This window comes from Cinclus cinclus, chromosome 4 (genome assembly GCF_963662255.1).
Source record: "Cinclus cinclus chromosome 4, bCinCin1.1, whole genome shotgun sequence".
Lineage (NCBI taxonomy): Eukaryota > Metazoa > Chordata > Aves > Passeriformes > Cinclidae > Cinclus > Cinclus cinclus.
The window spans coordinates 38,676,267-38,695,191 of record NC_085049.1 but is presented as its reverse complement, the minus strand read 5'-3'; positions in this window follow the sequence as shown (position 1 = coordinate 38,695,191).

The window sequence follows — 18,925 nt, the reverse complement described above, 5'->3', positions numbered from 1 at the left end:
AAATGCTGATGTATCTCTTTAGGAAACCCTAGAACTTCATCCTTTGGAAATGGTCTTCTCTTTAGACAGGGATGTAGTCTTTGTGCTGTTATTTTCATAATTTTAGTGAAACTCAGGCAATTGACTGCCCAAATGAGTAAAGATGGCCACTGTTTTACAGGTTAAAGGTGTAATGTGTCAGGGCACAGTAAGCACAACTGAGTCAGAATATATTCTGATTCAGGCAAAAAAAATTAAATGTGCCATGTCTGGTAAAGAGACCAGCTGGCCTGACATTGCCCATGGCATCATTATAATCTCTCTCTGTACAGCAGGGGGGCCTCATTGCTGCTGCCTGCTGGGAAGGTCCCTGGCTGTGCCAGTTTCTGAATGTGAAGCTGTTTGTAAAAGTGCTTGTTAATTGAGATCAAAATTGTGCCATCACTTAAAGAATGCAGACCGGTGGGTGTCAGGACCCCAAGACTGTTTAATTTACTAGTACAACTTTGACCTCAGAGCTGCTATGTGTCATCCTCACACACAAACATGCTTCATACTCCCTGTTCTGTAATAAGCTTGAGTTGCAGAAGCAACAGAGAGGGAATCTGTGTTTGCCCAGAATTACCTGCAGCAAGCCAGACTTTCCTTGAAACTGCTATTTTTGCCTAACTTTAGGACACCCTTTTTCTCACTTTGGAGTCCTGGTATTGTGCTAGAAGCAGCCTGACTCAATACCTGCTAGATTTGATGTGCTGACCAAGGTGGTACTGAACCAGAGAGATCAAAGGGGAACATTGGAGAGCTATCAGTTAGAGCTACTGGAGAGACAAGGAATGCCTGGGCAGGGGAAACAGCATCAGGTGGACAAAACTGGTTGAAGTTCTGTCAGTAACATCTCCTGTTAAATAATGCCAACGCATTTCCAGAGTATGTCTACAATGCTACTTTGCATACTACTTAGCATATGCCCACTGAGACAACATCTTGATTGACAAAAATAGTCTATGCCTATTTTGTAAAAAATTACTATAATCCATAAAAATAGCAAATTAAGCTTGAGCAGAAAAGTTTCATTTTAGCATTTTGTAACTCTTCAGTGTTTGTCTTTCCCACATCAATAATATGATTTTAAACCAGATTTTCTGACTTGACATTTAAGATAAAATGTATTAATATGTACTCATCCCTTCTCTACAGAGATACTATGAATATCCTGATACTATGGCTAAATCAAAACACTCTAGGAAGTGCAATTAGAACTTGAAAATGTAGGTAACAATGTTTTCATTTAAAGAGTTTAAGCACGTTTGCTGGGTTTTTTCAGACAAACTTGCCATAGCCTGTCCTTTGGGCTGAACTCAGGAAGGATGGCGCATTTGCAGTTGCAGTGCTCTTTTCGCCCCTGCAAATAGTAGCAACTTACAGCTGTAGTAATAAGCTGCTGAAGAGCATGTTGCTTTAATATTGTAAAAATGAGTTAAGAACAAAGACGGGCTGCAGTTAATTACAAACACACTCATTGGACATCTGAGAGCTCTTTAGTAGTAATGAGAGCAGATATTCTATATTTGGTACAAGACATAGTAAAGGAATTTGACAAACTGTCTGTGTGATGGTAAAATTAAGGACTCATTGACTCTCTGGGGTGCTTAGAGTTGTAAAGAATTGCCTTCAGATAGATTACTTGAACTCTTGTGTTTTGTAGCTGCATCTGTACAAAATCAGACCTGAGGAATTCAGTGCTGGTTTTATCCACAAAGACAACCATCCTCCAGCAGCCTTTCCTGCTTTACTGGTAGGGAAGCTGTGTCAGGCTATCTCAAAACTTCACCAAGCTTTAGACATGGAAATAATAGTGATGACCTGAGAAAACACAAACAAGATTTGGATCTCTTTTAAATATTACATGAGATGGACTATGAACTAATGAATATAATCAAGCTTTTGCTTTGCAGTGGCAACATAGCAGATAATTGAGATAATAGGTCAGAGAAGGAGACTTGAAAGGAGGCAGCCTTTTAATGCAGAGCTTACATTAACTTTTATTTATTCATCAGATCCCTTTTTGATATTATGAGATTTGGAGGCACAATATGTACTCATTCTGTCACAATGGCATAAAACCTTCTTATTGTTTGGGCTCAGTTGTAAGTGTGTGCATTAAATAAAAACCTAACACAAGATTAAAAATGGGGCCAAAACCAGGGTGATTACATTTTTCGTCTCGTCTTCATTTGGTGATTTTTTCAGTGTCTTACAATGCAAGAGACCAATTCCATAAGAAATTGATTATCCATGCACATATCATAAGGCAAACCTTTACATTAAAAAATGTTCCCTTATCTCCCAAGACTGCGCTGAAGATTCTCCAAGATTCCACATACCTCTTGGTGTATTTTTGAATCAGGTGCAGTGATGAAATTGCAGCGCCACTGTGAGGACACAGGTTTACATCATCAGCAGACATCACCAGCCTCTCCTGACCTTTATTTTCCTTGACTCTTTTGGACATGTTGGTCAGTATGTGATTGGGATAGTGAGTGGGTTAATGAGGATTTGGCTGGCACTTAACCCCTGTGCTCCTGGGGTTCATACAGTGCCAGTACAGGGCTTGGGGAAGTACACTTGAATCAAGGCTGGGGAAAACATGGTCACAGTTAAGATTAAAATTCAAACTAATTGTGACCACATGCTCATGAAGGGATCAATTAGACAAACTGCATGGCTTTGAAGGACTGTATTTGTGAGAAATGCTCTCAGTAAATACCAGAGATTAGCAATACAACTGATAACCATTCAAATAATTTTTTTTCAAAATGTCTGTCCCACATTGAAACCAGAGATTTCTCTCATGTATTTGCCCTTTTTTCCCAGGATTCATTTTTCAGCTCCACAAGACCCTTATCCAGGTACTTTTCACCAACTTCATGTCCCAACTTCTTGTCATCTTCTCTGAACCCAACACAGCTATTTATGTGCATCATTAAGGATTTCTGTGCCTCTTAAAATCTGGGCCTTAGGTGCCTATTCTTTTTATCAAAATTAATGTGGAAAGCCTCCACAGGTGCCAGTGGGAGGTCAGAGGGTAAATACACACTATGTGTTCAGGGTTGTATGACATGGGGAGAAGCTGCATCTTAGATTTCAGGTTGCATACAAGGACAAGCTGAGTGTGCAGATGGGAGCATCTTGGAGGCAGTCCAGATTCCAGGTTCTCTTCAGGTTCCAGATAGCTCATCTAAGCATAGAAGGGTTGATGGGGCCAAAGTGAATTCAAACTTTAGTGAAAGGGAGCAGATATTCTCAGCAACAGGCCCTTTGTCTCACCATCTGCACCATTGTACAGTACTATAGTATCTTCAAGCCCCCAAAAGGGAATAATTTTAGGCTTTACTTTTTGTTGTTTCTACACAAAGACACAACAACAAAGCACTCGCTGGAAATGCAGTTGTTCTAAATATTCTCCTTCATTGCCTCTGAGGTTAATAGCTTTCAAGTATTCATGAACAAATCTGCAGGTCAGTAAAGGGAACGCAAAACTGGTCAGAAATGGTGTCTCTAGATAGAGCTGAATCCCATGTAATTTGGGAACTGATGAGTGTTTCTTCATTTTTAATTATGAGGGAAACCTTCTGTTAGAATAATATTTTGTTCAGCATTAAACATTCCCTTTATCTATGGAGCTGGCAGGGGGAGAGGACAGAAGCTCTTCAGGCAGTAGAAGTTGAATTTAATGGGATTCATAGAAGAGATTTAAGGAGCTAATCATCCTTATAGCTGCTCAAGTTCAATTTTTATCCCCCAAAGCTACTATTTTTTAAGCATGTATTTTTGGCAGTGCTTTGCAGCAAATATCTCCCCTTGGGGCACTTTGAAATGTGCAGGCTGTATTACATAAATGAGCTTCTTTGCCATCTCAGTAGCCTATAAATGCCAGTGACACATAAAACCAGGTATTCCCTCATCTCAGCTGGCCGAGTCCTAGCCTTATACTTAAAGTCTGAGGAGGATACAGTGGTAAACAGAGCTACAGTTCAAACATATATTATATATATGTATACACATGTATTCCAGTTAGAGGAAAGAAGGTTAGAAAACCAAGCAAATTCTTTCTTTGCATATATTTATCCCTCCCTCCATTACCTCTGTTGTGAGTTCAGTGTGTTTTAAATTAATGGAGTAAAAGGAATATTGTCCACAATTTGGAAGGAGATATTTCACTTGGGCACCCCTTATGCCTCATAGACACCTTGTTCTCATTAACACAATGCTTGTTAAGTCACTAGGAGCTATTCCTGCACTCCCACAAAAGCTGCACTCATTTACTTTCAAACTTGTGGCTATGAGCCAGAGTACATGGGCAGCCTAAAATTATCAAACAAGGAGCTGCTTCTTCAGTTGTGAGAATCTTGCTGGCTGTAGACCTTCAGTAACTTCTGGTGCCACTAAATCAAAATCCTGACACAATTCCTGATACTGTGTGAGAACTTGTTTAGGCTTGCTTCATTTCTCATTTAACCAGAGCTAAGCTTTCCGACTTGCACAAATTCTGTGATATTTGTAAAATGCTGATAATACAGAACAATACTCATCAAACATTGTTTTGTATTCTGGTGAGAAAAGTAATTAGCATAAGTATATTTCTATAATTACAGTAAAAAGCTTTGCTTTTCATGGTGCTAAAACTTATTTTTAATTAGGTTTACAAGCTGAATTAATTTTATATAATTGCCTTGGATTCTGTAGTTCAGCTGTTAAAAATCATTATCCCAGCTGGCCCCTAGCTGTCTTTCCCCATGTCTGACCAACCAGTCCTGAATACAGACATGTCTGAAGTGCTGCCTCGTGCTTCAGGGGGTGATGGAAATGCAGGAAGCTATCAATAGCCAGCTCAGGCTCATGAAAGCACATCCCTGCAGGGCCTGATCAAGCTGATGATTGGTTGTTAATTATATGGGGCAAGTTCAGTGGCATTTCCCTGCATTAGGTTATGTCTGCTTGACGATAATATCTACTCAGTTAATACACCCATTTAATTACATTGCTGTTTTCATACTGGCAAAATGCAGAAACTCCTTTTAAGTGAATAATTCAGAAATAAATGTGGTTTTGCCAGTCTTATCACATAAACTCATAAAGAATTTTCATTGTGTATGTATGCAATGGAATTACCGAGGTCTACTTACCATTTTGGTATCTAATGTCTTCTTCCCAAAAGAGAATGGCCTGTTCCATGTAGCTCCCCTTTTCATCCTTGCCTCTGCATTTCTACCAAGTGAGCTGTCTGTGACTGCCTCTAAAAGCCCCTCTGCTCACATTTTCCCTTGCTTTGTGAAACTTCTCTGCACAGAGATTTTACAACTGTTATGGAAGAAGAAATACCATGTCATCCAACTCAGTTTCTCTTTGTTTTCAGCACATTATTGTATATTTTCTTGGTATCCCATCCTATGTGAATTTTTATGCCTCTCTCTGTTCAGACTTGGGTCTCGTCTCTACCTTGTCTGAATCAGAGTAACAGCTCCAGACAGTACCTGCATTCCTCTGCCTCCTTCACATTTTTTTCTCTTTCCGAATATTAGTAATTCTGCCAAATCTCTGTCAATCTCTTTGTCTTTTGGAGAAGGAAAATTGTCTTTATTACAGTAGAAATTGTGTCCTTTTGAGGTCCATACATTTTCTGCACTTGGTAATGTACAGCTCATGAAATTGGAAAGGGACTATTTTGGACCAGTGAGAGTATTTAAGTGCTCCTTTGACACTGCAGAGTACAGATTTGTTTGGTTTCCAATGCAGAGAAAGAGTGCCAGTTATGGAGTAAAGGATGTCTACTCTGTTATGTACACTTAAGGTAGAGCCACAGGAAACATCTTTGCTCCTGAGACAAAGATGGTCTGAACCCAGCCAGCCCATAAATAATAATAAATGGTTCAGCTGCAGATCTGTCTTCCCAGAAATCATTTTATATGTAGCTATGGAAATATTCCAGTTAAGCAGTCAGATGTTATCATAGCACCAAGCTCTGACCCCTGGGGTTACATAGGATCTGCTCAGAACTGGAGTCTCAATAATGGTTTTTTCCTACTACTTACAGGCTTTTATACCGCTTCCAAATCTGAATCACAACAGTAGCTGTATTCAGTGTCTGGGAAAACAGTTCCTATTCATTATCATCCCTCCAGTACTCCTTAGGCTGCCAAGTTGCCATCAGTGCTTTTACTCTTAGTTTGTATGTATCTTCCTGTCCCACTGGCTCAGCTTCTTCTTGTGTTCTGTGTTCATTTAGGAATGATAATTTTAAAAGATACCATGCATTTGTTTGGAATAATACCTTTTCTCAGTGACATGTGCAGCTGCAGGCTAGGGAGCTGACTTGCACATCTCCTACAGCCATTCATTGCAGTACAAGACTGTGAAATCACATCACTGATAGCTATGGACCCACCATGGGAGAGGGCTGTGGGACCTCACCTCTTTGCCATGTCAGTTCAAAAAAGAACCAGGCTTCAAGGGTGCCAAAGAGTCACAGTTGAGCTTTTCCGTCTGCAGCTGTGTGGGCAAAACTAGAAGTTTCAAGAAGTATACTTTTTGTGTCCATTTTTGGGTTTTGGGTGGTATCTAGACATTCACACTTGGTAACTAAAATGCTGGGTGATGGATTATTGCCATAAATATAATCTTGAAAATTTTTGTATGATACCCATGTGTGTTTGTAGCCATTTTATCTTCTTGGGCATAATGTCATACTACTTTTCAGGTACATATAACTATTTGAGACCCTTTCTCTTAGAGTGAAACTTATTTCACTGGAGTAATCACAGTTTCCAGTCTACCTTTTATCAATGACAACAACTCATTCATCAGCCAATGCTGCATTATCCCAGGAAAATCACATTGTTGTAGTATTACCTTTCCCCAGAGGAGGCTGAATTGCTTTTATTACTTCCTGCTTGAACAACTGCTAATCTCATTTCTGGAGTTCTTCCATCAGGAGGAGTATACTTCAGACGCAATGGATTCAAATCACCCTTGCCAGGATTTAACAGACAAATATCTTTCTTCAAGGGCAGAGATTTGATTTCCTACATAATCTGTGATTTAAGGACCAGTGTGTTTTTTGCGTAGTTCCCCATTTATCCTCCCATTTTAATGAATTTGCCCATATTTTGAGCTTTCTGATTCTGAATTAATAATTAATTGCACCTACAGACAGAATCTATAAAGATTTACAACCTTTAAGTCCCATGATTTCCGTCCCTATTTAAAATGTGAACCACCCAGAAATTGTTGTTCACTTCCTGTTTTCCTGCATTAATTTTTCAGACTGTAACATTTTAGTTTGGTAACCTGAAGTGCTAAATCATCTGCTTACTTTTAAATCTAATATTCAGATTCCCAAACTTTATTGATGTACAAAGAAGTAAGGTCTAGGGCTAAGAGCTTATGAGCAGTTGGAGGACAAATCCATATCCTACCCAACCTTCACCAAGGTAATACTGTATCCTCAAAATACACTGAAGGGACACTCCCATTTCTAAACTAACAAAATAAATTCCCCTGACATTAGGCAGTAAAATGATAAAATTATAAAATGCAGCAATGAACTTCTATTCAAAAATCTTTCAGCTTTCACATTGAATACAATGCCTACAACAGGGCTCTCCTGGGTCTGGGGAAGGAGAAGAGATCTGAGGATGGTCACAGAAGAAAGTGGGAGCCTTTCCCTTGACCACTTAAAGCTCCTCCCCATCCTTCCTCTTCTCCACCAGCCCTCACACAGTTCCTGCAGTGGCTGCTACACTGTATGTCAGCTTGCTCAGGGATTTCTAAACAGTATTACTGAATAAATCTGTGTACCTTAACTTCTGCTTTTAGCTGGAGGTGAGTATATTTTTTTATAAGAATCTGTCCCTTAAACAACACTCTTTCAGTTCTTGAGAACAAAAAAGTTAAGCTGGTTCCTTCTGCTATGAGGGACTGATCCAAATAAACATCTCAGAGAAGTAAGTGGATAGTGGCAAGTCCCATTGGTCCTACTGTGTCTCCATTTCCTTTCCCAGTCCATAATGTGCATTTTTACTTTTAGCAGAAGGATTTAAGACATAGGCCCAAGACTTACAGTTGGCTGCTATTTAAGGGAATTTTCAAAATAAGGGAGTATCTTATCTGTGTGTCTTGAGAGAGGATAAAGATGAATTTAAAGTCAGAAGCTAAGTCGTTTTCTTAAGCAATTTAAACTGGATACAATGGACCCAATCACATTTTTAGTATCATTTAACAGATTGGGATTTCTAAAAGCCTCACTGTACTTTTGTAACATAAATAATAACAATCATAACAGATTCCTTCTGGCGATGGATCTGATCTCGTGGAGGAAAATCACAGACAAAAGATTAGTAAAAAGACTTATTTATTTATGTTGAGTACTCTTTTCCAAGTTTCCTGAATTCTGACAGTCCCAGTTTCTCATTTTCATAATGGGTTTGGACCTGTCTGTTTCCAGGCTGTTCAGTCCTACTCAGTAGGAGCAGTTTGACATGGACTGAGGGGCAACTGTGTTCTCTTTCACTACCATAAGTGCATATGGTGGTCAGGGCAGCACAACAGCAAACTGAAACCATTGGAAAAGTATATGGTATGAGCAATGAAAATCTGAAATTCTTTCCATTAATTTCACTGCCATATACATTTCAATTTACCCTTAAGGTTATTACTCACAGGAAGTTACTAATTTTGAAGGTGACAACATGTCTGTAGTCTACCACTTGTGGTTTGACTATCCATAAGGCAGAGTTTTCTCAGCTCGGGGGTTTTAGCACAGTGTGAGCCTGCAAAGGGGGCTAGATTCTGAGAAAAAACTGTGCACCCAGATATTGGGTCCATTAACAACGAAGTACATTTCTAGATGGAGAGTGTGACTTATTTTATTATCCATTTAGTGAGAACATGATTGTTCAATACCCTTTAGAATAGAGTATTTAAATCAACTCAATTCTCCATGGATGTCTTATTAACTACTATTTGGTAGAAGAGTGGCTATTACTTGGGTCTAAAATTTTCTGTTCCCTCCAAGAAAAGTCATTTTAAGGCATCACACAAGTGTACATGACAGCAATGTGTAGACAGTTTCCTTTTAGGCTTGGGCAGTCAGACATTCATCTCTTGCTTTTTGTTTCAAGGTTAATGCTTCCTTCACGTCTTAGTGGCAATAAAGTTTTTCTAGGTGGATTTATTCTTGCCTATCCTTGCCTAGAAAACCAACGTGAAGATCTTGGCGATTAATATCTTTCAAAGCTATATCTGTGGCAGAAAAGTCTTATTTTGGTCACTTACACTTTTCTTTCTCACCTTTTTTCTCTGATCTGTTGCTTACCTATTATCTCACCATCCTCACCCCTCCTATGCTCTTTTCTTTGGTGCTTACCCCTGAATTCTGTTGGGATGTTAATTCTTGGATCAGTGTATGCATGAAATGTACCTTAAATTGGGTATACCTGCATCATATATACCAGCCACCCTATGCATATGATATGTGCACGTTCTCTGACTTGTGCACTTTGTCCTGTTCATTCTTGCTGTTAGTTCATGTCCTTAAAAACTAAAATATTTTGAAAAAACACTTTAAATGGATATCTTTAATAGTGATGATTTCTTGTGTCTCAAGCAAACTGGAACTTAATTGCCTATTATCTTAAGAAATAGATCATGCAAGGTGAGAGAGAAAAGAAAGCAGCCTTGGAAAACTAACCTGCCATAAAACTCATCTGTGATCACAGAGCAAAAGCTGAGCATGGCAATAAAATGTACCAGCACAAAGATCAGTTACTCTATAGTGTCATTAGTTGGGAAGAGTCTTCAACCTCATACAAGAGTGGAATATTCTCCCTACTAGCCACTTTGGATTTTATTTCACAGTGAAACTCAGTGGGATCTTGCTTTCTGGTAGGCATGGTCACTGCTCTGCTTGCAAAAGTACACATGCAAAGATGGGTTTCTAAACCATTTATTTTCTCAGAAAATATGATTGGGTAATTTTGGGGCATTCTATTTAAAATAATTATTGTTGAAGGATCCCTTCCCTCTCTCCTCCTATCTCCCTTTTCAGGGTGGCACATTTGTCACAGGATCAGAGAAGTGCAGCTATGTCAGTGTCCTCTAATTAAAGAAGGTGTAGGATGAGGTGGTAGCCACAAGACCAAGGAGCACAGACCTGGTCTTGACAACCCTATGTATACCCCACTTTGCAGGAGATGAGCTTCCCCCACTGAGGCTCAGCCTGACCCTCCTTTCACCCCCTCCCCACCCCCCCCCCCCCCAAGCCTAAAGCTGTGGTAGTGGTACAGGATTACATTCTTCCTGCAGCACGGTTGTAGTACATCCTAACTTCCAGCATATGGAATGTTCTGAGACAGTGCCAAAGGGAGCCACAACTCACACAGTCCTGTCCCCATTGTCAACTGGGAGCAGGTACCTCTGAGAGCTTACAAAGCACTTACACAGCCCTTCAAGACAGCCTGGTAATGAGCTGACAGCAGTGTTGTGGGACTGTTGGGGGCCCAGAAATGAATCTGGACCAGGGATGCTTCTAATTAACAGTGGAGACAGATCCACTGAGGCCAGTGCAGAGTCAACAACACTCCAAATGCATGTTTGCACTTGGGCTTAGCTTCAGTTGTTTGCTCGAATGCAGAATGATGCAAAACTAACATGTTCCAAAGCTACACTGAGCCTTAAGAACAAGGGGAGACTTCAGCACTGGTTTGAATGTTCTAAGAAATTATGACTGGAAATACCTGGGTATATGTATATTTCAGTGGAAATATGTATACATGAGGAATGTGTTTTGAGCATGCCTATTGAAAAGGTAGGGATGCAATTGGTGATTAAAATATCACATTACTAGCACTTGGCCACATGCACTTCATCTATGTGCAATTTATTTTAATCAGTATATATTTCTTTATCTGTACCCAAATATGATTTGGTGAGGCATGTTTTTATTTATTAGAATCATAAGGTGAAAAAAAAAGTAGTGGATAGATTACTTAAATTGACAACCTTTCTAGCAAGGGTGATGCCTGGACCCATGCCAAAACTGAAGCAGAATGCCTGGGGCTATTCAATCTGGACAGTAACCTTTCAACAAACATATTTATCCAGGCAAACCATTTGGAGAGACCAGCTGTGTGGTGGTTAGTTGCCAGCTGGTGTTAGACCCAAAGACATTCAGTTTTAGAAGAGTTGCACCGATGCATTTTTAGTTTGTTACCTGTTGCTGTCAGGAGCAATGAAACATGGAGAGATTTGCAGATCTGAGCAACACTGTGATTCACAGCCACCAACCTGCAGCATCTCAGGAATTCTGCATGACACAAGCTCTCCCAGGATTTAACTCTCTGAGTGTATTATGCAGTGAGGAAAAATTTTGTTTGTTTGTTTGTTTTTTGTTTTTGTTTTGTTTTGTTTTGTTTTGTGCAACAAAATTGTGTGTGTGCATGCGTGTGTGTGTACTTATTTCTGAAGGATTTTTTGGAGGTGAAGATCTACTATAAAGTTAATGTGCTTAGGAAATCCCTGCAATGTCTGAATTCCTGCTCCTTTACATGAGTTTCAAGTGCCTCTATCAGAACTAAAAAGCTGTAAGTCAACAGAATAGTTCCAAGTGTTCTGTTGACCAGCATGCAGGGTAAGAGCACAACAGTGTAATCTCCAGCAACAGTATCCTGCTTATCACCAGGTCAGTAAGGAGCACTAATGGGTGGTCTATTCACAGTATATTCAGGGGTTCATTTTTAGTACTTAGTTTGACTGTCCTATTCACAGCTACTGCATCAATACTTATTACACATAACAATGTGGATAAACAGAAAAGCATAATACATAGCAATTTGATTTTACATAAATCACAGCTTTTCTTGGGAGTCAATCACTATGGCAAGACAAAAGAGAATGACACATGGCTCTCCTCACCAAAGCATGCCCTTCCTCAGCAACCATGATACCCTGTTTTGGCATTGGCACTGTTCACTTGTGATCATGAATTCCAGAGTTATTCAGGAAGGGTTCAGGCACATAGCTCCAAGTTCTGCTCTGTCTCATTTTTGCCCTGCAGAAGGGTTAGTGGATGCTTGCTGTGGTGCCAGCTTGACTGCCAGCACCAACATCACACTGGCTCAGAAAGATCTGGACTCTGGGTGATGCCAGTTTTCCCTTTTTCTGACCAGGCATGTTCTTCCCATGGAAACACATTAACTTACTCTTTGGAAATAATGCTTTTTGCACACTTTGTTTGAGTGTGCAAAAGTGGCTCAGGGCCATTCCCATGATGAGGAGCCTCATGACATTAGGCAGGCTGGTATCTCCTAACCTTGGTAAATGTTCATCTCTGCACCAGTACAGGTCCCTGCCCTGCATCAGGAAAAGGGGTGATCTTGACAGCTGAGGTGGGCATCTTCATGTGTCTTTGATCTTCTATGTAGTAACATACTGGTCTATTTGTATTTGCTGATTGGAATTAAAGGTGCACCAAGCCTTGATTTACTCTCTATTCCTTTACCTTTTTTTTTTCATAAATAACTCCCATGTCACTTTTTAATAAAGTTAAATTCAAAATACATAACAAAATATTTGTTAAGACAAAGTGAAACCACTTGGCCACAGCCAAGCTGTTTGTAGGAACTGTTTTGCAGTGTGTGCCTGGTTACTGTGTGAGATGTTCATCAAGCACTTTGAAGGAGTGGAAAATCAAATGTGCTTCAAGGATTAGTCTTCCTTTAGTGACCTTTCTCCCCCACAACTCTTCCTCTCTGGGATGGTGGTAGGATTTGGCCCTGGGAGAGAGCCCTGCCTCAGAGCAGATGTCTCTTTAAGGCTGCATGTGGGGTGGAGGAAATGTAGCTTTTGATGTGAGACCAGTGCATAAAGCAATGGCAAGACTTATCAAGGCTATAATTTGTGCTCCTATATGCTTCCCTTTATGTTATCTTCCATATAAATCAACCCTAACCTCCCCATAATTTACTGTTTTTTCATTTGTCTTGAACTAGAGCAATCCATGTGTTTCACACACTAGCTTTTATTTTGTCATTTGAAGTAGCTGAACATTTCAAATTCACTATCTATGTATTTTTATACCAATTCAGGTCTGACATGGAGAGTTTCTTTGACATTAAAATCTGAGTTATAGGGACTAGGTTGCATTGATTATCACATCAGATTTTTGACAGAAAAAGTCTTATGGTATACAATAATCTTTCTCTGAACATCTTACTGAAAACCTCATCATCTAGTGATGAATAGATGTAAATCACTCTTGAAACCTATCCTACTAAATGCATTAAAAAAATAAAAAAGCCTGACAAACAACCAAAATGAGAACTAAACCTGCAAAAAAGTTTATGAGTGATAGTGAAGTTTATCCTGTTTCTTTTGTTATTTTTTACATGGAGCAGCAAATTCCAGACATTCAAATAGAAACTTTTATCTACAAGTAAAAAGGATATTGCAGTGATTCTTTCCAAGCTTTTATGCATAGAATTAAAATGTACACCCTGAGAGCAAGCCTCATAAAAACATGGACTATGTTTCTGCAATGGGCTTGTTACATTATTTTTATTATTACAGATTCTTAGTGAACACGTGATGAGCAATGATCTCACCAAAATTAGGTACATAATTAAAGTATTTTGTTTTTTAAATATTTTTAGTAGAATGTTTTTCAGGTGAAGACAGAAATATGTGATTTAGAAAAAAAAGATCACAGTTCTGATAGATGACTCTCTCCAACATGTAAACTGGCTGTGGCTGTGATGTCCCCACTGGAGGCTGAGGCTGCTGTCATTAGTGGAGAGACCCTGACATTTTATTAGTCAGTTACTCACTAAAAATATTCATTCTATTCAAAGCTCTGCCTGAAGACCTGCCTAAAATGCCACAAACACTAGTCTCAGCTGGTGTAAATGAAAGCAGCTTCAGTGGCTTTGGCAGGGTGGAGATTATCTGGTCCATCTTAAATATCTGTCCTGGGTTCCAGTTTTTAGCATCTCTCCTCTTACCACCAGCAAAAAGAAAAGACTTTCTAATTTTTTTTCATTTTTAATCATGAACCTGTGGCTGCATTCCCATCTCTAAAGCAGGATGCACCTATTTGTTTGGTATGATGCTGATATATGATTTTTCTATAGTTGCATCTTGGAAGCTTCTGTTATTTTCTTAACACCACAGGCTTTTATATTTTATTCTACTGCCTCGATCCATGCAACAAGTCTCCAGCTACAAAGCTGTGCACATCCTGCAGATGCCTCCCCCTTCCACCCCTCACTGCCACCACAAGGATGATGTGATGCCAATCCCAAAGGGCAGAGCTTCTGTCCTCCTCAAAATGAATGGGCCCTGACATGCTGAGCTGGTTCCCGCAGGCAGAGTCCCTCTGAAGATGATGCTGTGTGACAACGTGAATCAATTCAGCATTTCTTGATTTGATTTCAGAGCAGCAGGACTGCTGGGGCTGCGACACTGAAAACGTGCCGTGTTACCCATCCTGATCCAAGCACTTAACGGTGGTCACCATCCTGTCCACGCTCTAACAGGAGTGCCCTAAAGACTGTCAGAGCCGGGGGCGTGGAGCAGCACTGAGCCCTGCTCCTGCCAGAGAGCAACCTGCTGCCTGACGAGATGTTCCTATCTTCATGCATAAAGGCCTTAAGCCTTTCTTTTTTGACACAGAGATTAAGGGCAATCCTGACAAATTCAAAAACAGATCAAGTATGGTACTTCAGTGCGATGAACCGCTGTCCTACACATTGCCCAGCCGGGCTGCACTCCTGGACTTCTCATGGGAACCTGTCCCCTCCAGTTGTACAGATTCAGAAGCACCAGGCAGCACCTTTTCTGAACCCACCGTGGCAGTGTAGGCTTCACATGAATTGCAAATGCTGAGCTAGTTGCTACACACCAACCAGGTCAACACCATTTTTAAAATCTATATTGCTGTACAGATGCCAGGCACACATATCTACAGACACATATCTGAGAACTGACAACCTAGCAAGACATTTGTCTGGCTTCTGATTCTGCCTTGAAAAAGCCTTTGGGATAGGGCTATATGCCGGATTTCAGACTAAGCATCCCTGTCCCGTAGTTCTTGTCAGTTTGCTTTTCAAACAGCAACTCTGCCCCAAATGTCCCTCCAATTTACAATTTTAATAACAAGTGGTTGAATTAGAATAAGGTCGTTGTTGCATGGACAAAGAGAATTAATGTGTTATGCAAAACAAGAGTATTATTATGAACCTGTATCTTATTCTTTTTAACCACTATTTTATAGTACCTTTTTATATGTAGATATACATGTGCACACACACATACACACGCATTTATTTCTATCCATTAACATGGGATGTGAACTCAAGACACTTCGGGCTTCTGCTAACCAACAATTGTAATTTCCCTCTAGTGGCCAGTTGTTACTTAAATGCTAGTGATTGAAGACTTGTCTGCCTCATTATAAAAGAGATAAATCAGCTTGTTTTAGAAAAATATATATGAGTTTCCCTTTTGATAAAGTTTGTGGTCATTGCCTAATTGCAGCAGAACAGCACAGGCTGTTTCCTTATTAAAGCAAAACGTTGGAAACAAGCACCTTTACTGAAAAGGACAGGAAGACTTCTTGCTGGCTAATTGTTCAAGTTATATAATTATACAAAAAAATTTTGGTTGTGCACTTCCAGAAAATTAAAGCTATAGTATTCAGTTATAGGTAGGTTCACCAGGTTTCTTGTGCTTCTTCATGTGGTATTTGTGCCTACAGGCCATCACACAGCCCACCAAAGGCCATTTTCCCTCTCCTTACCAGAAATCAAACTATTCCTGTCCACGTCAGCATTCTTTTACATTCATCTGTCCTCTGACTTGTCCAGAAACTGTTGCAATTGTCTGTCTTTTTATTTCTTCCTCTCTTCAGTTTTATTCTTGAAGAATCTCTTTAAAAACATTAATTCTGGCATTCCATGTTTGGAGTCCTCTTTGTGTAGGTTCTTCACATACCAAGCAGTTTGTGTGGCTCCCTTGGATCTTCCTTATCAACAGCTAGGAAAATATCCGCTTTCCTCATATTCCTGGAACACTACTAATTCTAACACCAGTCAGATTCTTAAGAAAAGGGAAAAGGATCTCTTCAGATTGCCTTGTCTTATACCTGCACAAAGCAGGTGCTTTCCAGAAGGTAGTTTTAGCATACTTCAAAAAGTAAAGAAATTAAAGCAACTACTTTGTGTTTGATTGTCCAGCTGGTTAGTACTTCCTCTATGCCAAACTCACAAATGTCCTGGCAATTTTCAATTGTTTGACAGACATTTTTAAGATTGGTAAGTCTTTCTAAGTCTCTTAGAACAATACTAATTAAATAATATTTTTTAAAAAAATCTGGAAGGAGAATGATCAATCTATTTTATTCTGTTTTTCACCAACAGATAGTCTGGTCTGCACCCAGCAGGCTGTGCTGCTCCACACTAGCAAGGGCTCCTGCTGCCTCTGCCATTTGTCTTTTTTTCTCCTTGCACCCTTCAGGCCAGCTATCCTACTGCCTGCTTCCCAATTCTTTCCAAGAAACCTCAGATATTACATCTGTTTTCTTGAATTTTCTTTGTCCCAACAGTTTCATTTTCACTACCCCTTCTTGCCATACCAGACAGGCAAATTTTTCATGCCAGCATGACCATAACTCTCTTTCACTACAGTACATCTCTGGAAGATACATACCAAGTACAGTTTACTGTTAAAGGTAAATGTACTTCATTCTTCAAGGTAGCATAAGACCTGGTGATTTTTTAAAAAGTTTGGCACCAGAATTGGGACTGTCTAAACTTTCCCTGTTTGAAAGTTCAGGTCTGAAACCTGTGTATGTACAGTATGGACCAGGTATGTTTGCTCCTCATCACTTAACCAAAATATGATAGAAAGTCAGGCAGAATTAAATCCAAGCAGTGGCTTAGATTTCTGACATGGGGTTTGTTTTTAGCTGGCAGGAAAACCTCACTACCTTCTAAACTTCTTTATTGTAGTTGAGCACCTTGGGGCAAGACAAAACAGGTCAAAAGGCTGTCTGGCTCCAGGTGACAGGAGCTGTCTCCTGCCCTGCCTCTCTCCAATTTAAACATGTGCAAATCTATTACTTGCCAGCTGGCTTCAAATTTATCCTCTGCAGCTTTCCCAGAGGGACAAAGCCAGTGCTGCCAAATTCACAACAGAGCAAACTTCTCCAACTCCCAAATGAAGAATCCATCCTTCAGGTATTGAACATGATCACAATTTTTTTACCAGCTCATTTACATGTGAGCATAGTAAGAAACTTCGTGTTTCTTTTTGCTGCCAAAATTAATAAGAACACTGGGATCACCATTTTTCTCCTCACTTACAGTCACAACGGATCACATCTACTGTCTGTCATAGTCCTGCAGACATGTATTTATCTTGACAGTTTAGTCTAAAGTTTCCACTTCTCATGTACAAAGGGCAGCAATAGACCCCTTCAGAGATTAAAACACGATGCCCAGCTGGATTTATTTTCACTCTGGGGGCACCATTTGGTGGTAGATTCCTACAAGTAGCACATTCAGTCATTTCTGTCTTCCCACAAAACCAGTTGCTGCTTCTGCCAGTTCTCTGAAATTTTATTTTCTCAGGTAGATGAAGGGGAAAAACAGAGAGGGAATAGGAGAGAAAAATAGCAAAGGAAAATTACTTTTCAGAAATGATTGGAATCTCATCCTCCTGATTTTTCTACCCAGATCTTTTTTTTTTCAGAATAGAAGAAAATTCCATATGGTTGATAATATTTCTTTGTATACAATTCCTAGGGTTTCTGTTTTAAAATACACCTGACACCACGAAAAGAGAATTTGATCCCCAAATCTTTTGCCACTTTGCCTCTGCTACATGGAACCATGAGGAAATTGTATTTTCCTAGGAACAATATGAGAATAGATTACAAGAAAAATTACCATTGGGGTATCCTCTTTAATTCCCTCAGGATTTATACAATCACTCAGTGAGAATAAAATCAAAAGCAAAAGTATATCAGTAAAAATAAAATGCAGCAACTATACATATTAGTATACTTTGGGGAACATGCACAAATAATGTTTGTGTGTCTCCAAAAATTGTTACTTACTTTGAAATTATTCCCAACTAAGCCTAGGGAACTCAGATCCCCTCTTTTCAGGAAACATTCTTTAATTGAAACATAAACAGCTGTATTTTGTATCTCCTAGACAATTTACATTGCTGCAAAAATCAACAGATACCTGTACAAAAACCAAGGCAGCCAATATCTGAAGATAGTGTGAAGATATTTGAAGATAAAAGTGCCGGAACTGAGTCTGTGCAGATGACAGGAGCTGAAATATCCCGGAGTTTCCAAGTACATATGGAAAAGCTGACAGAATGACTTCTGATTCAGTGATAAGATCCCTCTTTCAAGCATCATGCCCACACATCAACTTTTGGATAAATCTCCTGAAGCACCTGCATGTCTTGGAATCCAAGGTTCTCCCGCAGTCTTCTATGCAGAACAGCTGCCCTCCTGCCCAGTCTGTTTCCATTCACATATAGAATAGACAAGATATGAAAAGAGCATTGCAATGGATTTTGTGTACTGTAAAAGATGATATTTAAAAACTCCTCACTTCATACACTATTTAAAAACAGATAACCATAAATTTGTGTGCCAGACAATTCCCTTAGGACACAAAATCCTTATTTGGGATCCTATCTGAGGGCTCTTAATTTCAAATCAACATTCTTACTGTGTCTTATTCACTCTTACAGGTATGGAACATGACTGTTTCACTTCTTTTCTTTGCAGTAATATGACTAAATAGGCAATAAAAACATCCATGGAAGTAAAATGCAAATAGTAGATTTCAATGGGAAATGGTCAGACATATGT